The following is an 8,782-nucleotide window of genomic DNA, read 5'->3' on the forward strand; positions in this document are numbered from 1 at the left end:
AACCCTTAAAGTAGGTTTAGATCTTAGAGTAGGTCGGCTATGAGGTTACAACACTGCTGCAGAATGGTGTTTGGAATTTGCCAAACAATTGTATAGAAATCAGTAAATCCACTTACATTACCAGTGCCAATAATGACCCATTCTTCTAGGTGGGGTGAGGTGTGAAGGGCTGTAGTGGCATTGCAGAAGATCATTATATTTTGAGGTGTTTAATGTCATATTTTGATTTCTCCTTCATATTAAGAACATTCTTGAAGTTTGGAGTTGATTCTGAGCTAATCTTCCTGTTTTTCACTCTTGGTAGTGGTGGTGGAGATCTTCACACAGTTTATCTTCACTCAGAGCCCCCGCTTATCTCAGACTCTTCTTCCCATCCCAGAGTGCTGTCAACCTGGATGATGAACAAATACACCAAGGTCAAGGTCAGGTCCTGCAGGCTCATTAGCATGGGATCATGTCCAGGCTTTACTAAAAACCTTAGTGTTGACCTTTGAGCTTTGAGCTTTGAACTTTGGCATAGACTTGAGCACTTAGTGTTGTGCATGCTGGCACTTTGAGGTCTTTCTGCTGTTGTTACTGGATATCTCAACAGCTGAAGAGAAAGTTATTAATCTTCTTGCTTGATATATTATGCTTTTATGTTTCTGTTTATCCCTGCCTGTTAAAGTTGTTAATATAACTTAAAATCTCCTTACCCATTGGTGTGTTCATTCTCTCTGGATCTTCAAAGAACAAAATGTCTCTTACCTGGGCACTGCCTGAAACATGACAAAACAAGAGGTGACAAGAGTTATGATTTCTGGAGACCATCACTGCTTATCTGAAGGGAACTGACATTTGTGATTAGATCATCTGTCAAATCAAAGTTCTGTGCACAACACCAATAAGTCCTCTAATGAGAAGAAAGACACAAAGGTTTGAGACACAAAGAGCCACGGTGGTGCCGTGGTTAGAATGCAGTACTGCAGGCTACTTCAGTTGATTGCCGCTGCCTGGAGTTTGGCAGATTGAATCTCACCAGGCTCAAGGTTGACTCAGCCTTCTAGTCTTCCGAGGTGGGTAAAATGAGGGCCCAGGTTGTTGGGGGGCAATATGCTGACTCTGTAAACCGCTTAGAGAGGGTTCTAAAGCACTGTGAAGCAATATGTAAATCTAGGTGCTATTGCTATTGCTATGTTATATCCAAATTGTATGCTTTCATTTTAGCACTCAGGTAGTTGAAAGAGTCAGCAAAATAGGCCATCAAAAACATGTAGTGGTCAGAAGTAAACTATTAAGGAACAGTTGTGTGATAAGATGGGTGGCATATAAGTTTAATAAGTCAATTTTCCCAACCTGCACATTAATTCCCTATTTTCTACTATTATTTCATTAGAATCAGACACCCTCTATAAGTCTAAGTTATGAATGCAGACTACTCATGTTACTACTGCTAAATTAATGCCAGCATTATCTCTGGGTTGTAATGTTAAACTGTATTTTTAAAACTCTCCAAGAAAACACTAAATAATTAAAGATCTTATTCTTTTAACATTTAATTAAACCTCTGCCTCCGTCTGATAAATGGAATGCAGGAATATAAATACATGAATTCAGATATAAAATGCAATCCCACTTAAAACTCAAGCAGCATTTTTATCTGAAATAATGATTAAACTATTTAAATTATATTTTGGCAAAGTAAAAAGTACAGTAAAATTATTATATCCATTTTTAGTTTTATCAAATCACTTAAAGTGCATTTTTTTAAAAGTTGAGATGAGAACTGTCATATATGCTATTGTTCTTTTATTTTTTTAATGTAATTTCTTCAAAGGTTTTGCAGGTATTTGGAAAATGTCTGGGGAGGGCTGTCACATATTGCCCTTTTATCCAAATGACCCTGTTCTTCTTTCAGGGTTTGAGGATGAAATTATCTATTCTAACTAATCTTTGAAAATCAAACAATCAATCAAGTAGGTAACAGCTTTTGGCATTCTAACTTATTGTAGCACATTATTTACTTATTTATGGAGACATTAATTTTATGTTCTCCCTGATGAATAGCTGTTTTTGTTAAGTCGAGATTAGTACTGCTTTGTGTTTAAATACAAACTGAAAAAGCAGCTTTAACAATGATTTTTTTTAAATATATTCTTGCCTAACATGTCTTTGACACTGGGTAAAAAAAAAAGTAATATTCATCTTCAATTTTACTCAATATGTCTCCTTAGAGTTTTGATGTAACATCTTTTGCAATCTCATTTATGGGGAACCACTATTTCACTGATTTACAGAAGGATGTAAATCACAAGATTTACTTATTTATTTAATCAAATTTGGGTATAGGCCTTTCGCTCTCAGCTCTATTCATTTGGAACTCTCCAAGGTCCTGTTAATTTTTAAAATTCTTTAATTTTTCATGTCTGACTTACAATTTGGTCTTGAATAGATTAATCTGTACTTTGCAGTAGTGATTCTGAACCCTATAATCTTCACCAAATACCCAGAGGAGGAAAATTTACATGCATTCCCAGAGATATCAAATGTAACAAGTTCTTTAGTGTTGACAAAGCAATGACAGAACTCTTAAAGTCTCACACAAGAACCTTCACATATAGTAATAACATGCAAGAACCTTAAAGAATTTAGAACAGAGGTGGGGAATGATAGCCCCTTTATGACTTGTGGACTTCAACTCCTAGAATTCCTGAGCCAGCACGGTTGGCTCAGGAATACTGGGAGTTGAAATCCACAAGTCATCAAAGGGCCATCGTTCCCTACCCCGATTCCATCTTATCCCTGGAAGGTCAGACATCATAGACAGAGGAGGACAATAAAAACCAATTCTTCTAATCATGGAATTAGAAACATTTAACTACTGGTATAAGCAGTTTACATTTCCCCCCGCTCCCCAATCATGGTGCAACAATCATTGATCTCATTGGTAGAACTAGAGTAACTGAAGAATATTTAATGGCAGTGTCTTGCAGCTTTAATACAGAACATGGTAAGAAGGAGCTTCTATAAAACAGAAGAGTTGACATTCATCTGGAGAACATCTACTTTGCATATAAAACATTCCCGGTTCAGCATTTTGAAATGGAGTTATATAAAATTCTTGTCTGAAACCATAAACAGTAATGTGGCTATATGAACAAGCTGGATATTATGAAATTTTTCTGGTTTCTGGTTTCCTTTGGTTGAGGATGCATGGGTAAAAGCAGGGACCCTTGACTTGGCTGGCGACAAAGCAGATCAGCTGACAAATTTCCAGGCATGAAAGGAAGAGCATACAGATGAAAAATGACAGATGAAGAAAGTTTTGAGGTGATAGAGCAGAGGTGGTATTCAGAAGGTTCTGACCAGTTCTGGAGAACCAGTAGTGGAAATTTTGAGTAGTTCAGAGAACTGGCAAATATCACCTCTGACTGGAGATTTTACAGTATCCGCCCCCTGCCATGCCCACTAAGTCACAACCACAGAACCGGTAGTAAAAAAATTTGAATCCTACCACTGGATAGAGCTCTTGGGACAGAGAGATTAGGTAACCAGGAGGTAGGCCTGAAAAATCTAGAGAGTTACCCCGCCTCCTAATTTGAATATATAAGGCCAGGTTCTCAAACTTCCTTTCAAGAGCATCCATCTTTAAATTTTCTTTCTGGGTCCATTGCATATCCATTGACAGTTGTAGGTGTCTTAAAACAATTTTAACTTTGAAAGCGTCTGTTCTTTCTACCAAAATGCAATAAATTGCAGTGTTATTTCCCTTCTTGTACTAAGTACAGATGAAGGTTTAACAAATATTTCAACAGAAGTCTAGGGTTCTTTTTTCCCCTTTTAAAATAAAACTGGATTTCCAAATGACTGGTTCCTTGAGCCGGTGTCTGGAAACGAGCTACAGTGTACATTTATTTCAGTGGAATTAAATTCTAAGCAACTATGCTTAGATTTGCAGCCTAAGCCTATTTCAGCAGGTAACTTTTGCATTCATCTCCAAAGGGAGCATCCTTGAATTTTATTGCTGGTTTTAGTGTGGTGCATTGACAGTTCATCATCATAACAGTTTCTGTTTATTTAAGTTAAGGAAAGGAGGCAAAGCACTTCATAAAAACATGCCAGTGGCTGCAGGCAATTTAAAATGGTCTCAGGAGTTATGAGAGAGGCTGATGAACCATAGAACACATTTTAGGCACATCACTCATCGGTAAGTATTGCTATCACGTTGTACAATAAGGCTTAAACCACTTCCCAAAGCACCTTCCAATGTGTCCTCTAAAGTGGCATTGAAAGGAAAATTCTTTCTTTCTCTTCCTAATTCCGCAGGCAGAGGAAACTGTTTTGGTCTTCCAGAACATGAAAAATATTGCAATTGTAAGATAAAATTATCAACAACAAAAAAATATTTATAGCTAGGAGTGCAAGATCTATGTTTCCTTTGGGTGTGTGTGTGTCACATTTCAATCTACCAGGTCTCGACTATGACAATGGTGGATTATTTCAAGTTAGTTTTAATAACAAGGTAATCCCGGTAGTTAATCTGTTCTTTACTATGATCTTTTAAACAATAAATCTGGAGAATGAGAACTGGAGGTTGTAGGTAAATCTGATTGAGATGAATCTCAGTCTCATGAGTTGCACTTATAATTCAGAGGTTCCTTCAATAAAACCTAGGAGAGACTAACTAAGTAGAAAGGGGCCTCCAGATTGATCAGACTACGTATAAATAATAGGAGCTGACTTTTGCCACTTCTTCCCTTCTCTGTGTGCTTGTGGGTGGATGTTTCAAAACCTCCAGCTAGAGCTTTTGGTCCAGCACTTTCTCTCATCTGTTCCCTGTAGAATGTTTGGCTCTTTTTTCCAATGTCCAACTTAACCTGCCGAGAAACAATTCTTCCCAACTCATAATTTGTTTTGGTAGAACTGTCACTGTGCTTTTTATCATTCTCTCATATTTACTTCACATTTCCTTTTTATTCAGCATTTCATTTATCTAGTTATATTTTCCATTTATATCCTTTCCTCCTGAGAATCAAAGTTTCTCACTTTTGTCTTTCCTTCAGTCCAATTTTATTCTCACCACAGCCCTCTGGGACAGCACAGCTTGATAGTATGATGGGCCAAAAGTCCTTAAGTAAATGCTATGGCCAAGTGAATATGACAAGTGGAATCTCATCAGGCTGGTGAAAAAATATAATAAGTACAGCACATTGGTTCCTATCTGTAATTCATGTGTGTCTACATGGTGCTTGCTTGCATAGGTATAAGTATGGATGTGAATATAGTGGATATTTATTTATTTAATTTATTTTGCTGCCTATTCTGCCATGGCAACTCGAGGCGGCTTACACAATGTAAAGCCATATTTAAAACTAAAAATAAAAAACAGGATATATCCTGTCCCTAGTTCCTTTCCAGAAAATATCAGCATTCATGGTTGATTGATGAGTTTTGGAAATCTAAGAAATATTTTCTTCTTAATTAATGCATATTCAAAAATGAAATACTCATGGTAAATGTTGAGACATAGAAATGCTTGCAATGCAATCTATGGTCTTTTTCATCTGAACAATGAAATAGTTAGCCAGATAATATAACTGAGACTGAAGCAGTGGCATTCATGGAAACTTGCCACTTTTATTAGAACAACAAAAACAGTATCGCACTGCAACTTTGTTGCACAAGCTTTGTCCCCTTTGGACAAGCAAGCAATATCACAACCCAGATAGGCACTGGTAGGGTTTATGCTGGATTATCCTGTGACGGAATTCAAGAGTAATTGTTGGTTTCCCTGCCAGCAGTGAGTCATCTTTTGCTTGTCAATCCCAAACCATTAAAGTTTTGATGCTGGGAAAGCTGCTTCTCTAGTTGTAGGTGCTGAAAATCACAGAGGTTTTAAGGGTAGAACTTCTTTAAAGAACATTGTGTGATTTGCAGGACCTAGAAAAGAAATACTATAGTATGGTGAAGGTAAATATCTTGTTTCTTTGAGACCCCAGCTCAAATAATGTAAATCCATGAAACTTGCTGAGGTAATTTTATTTCATTGTATTGACAATGGAAATATTGGCCTCCTGATAGACCTCCATTGAATGTTACATGAACTCAATATTCCCATCTCTAAATAGCTTCACCACCCATGGACATCACCAGAATGAATCTTCCAGTACATCTTATACTTATACTTACAATTGGCCATGGGGCTCATAGTTCAGTGACCAAATGGGAATGACCGTCCCATGTGGGCCTAGTCAAGTTGAGCCTTGTTGATTGCCAACTTCTGAAGGATCCTTATCTGTGCACTCTAGGATGTCTACATGGGAGATCTTCTTGCACAGCAATAGCAATAGCACTTAGACTTATATACTACTTTACAGTGCTTTACAGCCCTCTCTACACAGTTTACAGAGTCAGCATATTGCCCCCAACAGTTTGGGTTCTCATTTTACTCACCTTGGAAGGATGGAAGGCTGAGTCAACCTTGAACATGGTGCGATTTGAACTGCCAAATTGCAGGCAGCCGGCAGGCAGCAGAAGGAGCCTGCAGTACTACACCCTAACCACTGCATCACTGTGGCTCATTAGTAGCTGGAAAAATACTACAGTATTTCTACCTAAAGCAAGACTCACTTGCTTCAGTTGCAGGCTGGGAAAAGATAGAATTGTTGTGAGGATATATCCCCAAGAAACACCTAGACCAGTCATTATGAACAATGGCAATTGGGATGTAAGGACGAGCCCTTTGTCTAGCTTTATGCTATTAATTCAAGAATTCAATCTCCCCACTCCCAAAGTATATCTGACAGAACATCAACATAGCTGAAATTAACATAATTGAACATGATTGTAAAGACAGTGGGTGCAATTTTAGTGAACCTAAACAAGAAGATTGCATGCAGAACTATGAACACCCAAGGTGAGCTGTAGCAATGGCCATAGAGGACAACCCCCACCCTCTTGATTTCAACAGTTTTGGTACTGTGCATTCATGGCATATGTATGTGCCTGTTCAGAAAAATGGAACCTGTAATCCAAGTTAAATGTATATATGGCAGAGGTGGTAAGGTTGGTCAGGTAAATGGAATATCTAGGTGACATCCAAACCAATGATGCCATTGGAGGTTTCTTCCAGAAAGAGAAGAATGGTTCATCTGGAAAGCAAGGCCATTTTGAAGGCAATTCTGGAAGCATAACCAAATCATTTACACCTTCTCTGTAGCTCTCAGCCATACTCAGAAAAGTGAAATGCCTCCAGGTTTTAAAGCATCCAAATGTATCCGAAGGTGCCATGCAATTGTATTCCCAGAGAGAAACTCTTTTCAAGGTAAATAAAAGTGATTCTTTATGAAAGATGTGTGTGAATATAAAGAAATGGAAGAAAATTGACATAACTGCAGTAATCTGTTTGTGTCTTCAAATATCCTAAAGCAAAAGCAAAGAGCGCACAGCTATTTCTCCTAATTATTTTGTCAGCTGAATGGTTGTTATATTGTAGTTTGTACTTAATCTTGTATTTCAGTCTTACTGCACGCATTTGTGTTTCTTTTGAATACAATGGGCCCTCTTTTCTCTGTTGAATTAGTGTGCGGTCCAGCTGACAGCCAAATAGCAGTGTTCAAGTTACAAAGAGGGCGGAAGACCAAGCACTTCCACTACATTTAGGGTCTTCATATATTCCTTTTCTCAAAAGGTACTGAAGAAAAGAACATGGGGAGAGAAGCACAAGCCCTCTCATCCTCTCAAACTCCTTCAATAAAAAACACCAGGAGGGAAGGCATTGTTCCAACCCCAGATTCACACCAAGTGGGAGACTTATGAGATTTAGGAAAACTCACGTAGAAATGTCAACTAAGCTTCAATCGTTTTGTCTTTCCCCCCCCCTGGCCTTAAGTTGAATTTCTCCCATTTCTAAATCACTTTCAGTTTTTAAAAATGTATTAACAAGTTTCTCCTAACGTGCCATTTTGCCTCATGTAACATATATCTGAAGAATTGTTTTCATGACTTTATGGAGTTTCGTATACCCTTGTCCCCTAATGTGTAATATCTGTACATTCTTTTAAAAACTGGAAAAAATGTAATACCAAAATGGGAGAAGTGCATATTTTGAATGGTAACTGAGATTTGCTTCAGATGGCAATTCAAAATAACAAAATAACTAGGTATTTTGCATTAAAAAGTAACCCAAACTAAACAGTCAGACTGTTTTATGCTTAAAGATGGCATCTAGAGCATATCCCAATTTTAAAAAGGGTGAATTAGGGCCTTACCTCATTGCAAACATTGAATCCAAAGTATTTTTTTACAACCTCCTGGAAGATGAATATTTTTGAGCTCTCCTTTTTTTTTTTCCTCCTGTAAAATCTAGAACAGCCTTTCTTGCCTGACAGTCTCTAAAGAAGCTGGTTCAGCAATTCCTGGAACTGGGAATTCTGGGAGTTGTAATCTTCTTAGCTCATCTGGGGAAAGCTGCTTTATATTGTGAGAACTCACAGAGGTCACCGCACATTTCCAGTTGCGAATGGCAGCAATATATTGAAGGCTGCTGAGTTGTCCTGCTTTATTTGGTTGGCAAAGTAAGAGGCATGAAGCCTTTAATGTGTGTAAAATAATTGAAGTTTACTAGTTGTAGACCAGCATCACAAAATAATTATGCATACTCAGTAGAAAATATACAGCAGCAATATAAATAATAAAAAGAATAAAAGAGACAAAAATCTTACAAATAAATCCTAAAATTCTCATGGTGCCACAAACCTAAATCATATACACATCAATCAGGAACAGGATAGCAAAAATATAA

The 8,782-nt window shown here is 37.5% G+C and overlaps 1 long non-coding RNA gene across 1 annotated transcript in view; it reads right to left on the reverse strand.

Moving 5' to 3' along the window:
• Positions 1-8,372, reverse strand: part of LOC148133140 (uncharacterized) — an 8,535-nt gene extending 163 nt beyond the window's left edge. The window contains exons 1-3 of the long non-coding RNA XR_015747138.1: positions 8,250-8,372; positions 696-758; positions 1-391 (exon numbers count right to left, since the gene is read on the reverse strand). The exon at positions 1-391 is cut by the window's left edge and continues 163 nt beyond it. This is a non-coding gene — a long non-coding RNA (uncharacterized LOC148133140). The remainder of the gene's footprint in view (positions 392-695; positions 759-8,249) is intronic.
• Positions 8,373-8,782: the final 410 nt, after the last annotated feature.

The sequence above is a fragment of the Notechis scutatus genome, chromosome 1, assembly GCF_049901735.1.
Source record: "Notechis scutatus isolate UNSWTSFEM ecotype Mainland chromosome 1, rNotScu1.2, whole genome shotgun sequence".
NCBI classification, from domain to species: Eukaryota; Metazoa; Chordata; class Lepidosauria; order Squamata; family Elapidae; genus Notechis; species Notechis scutatus.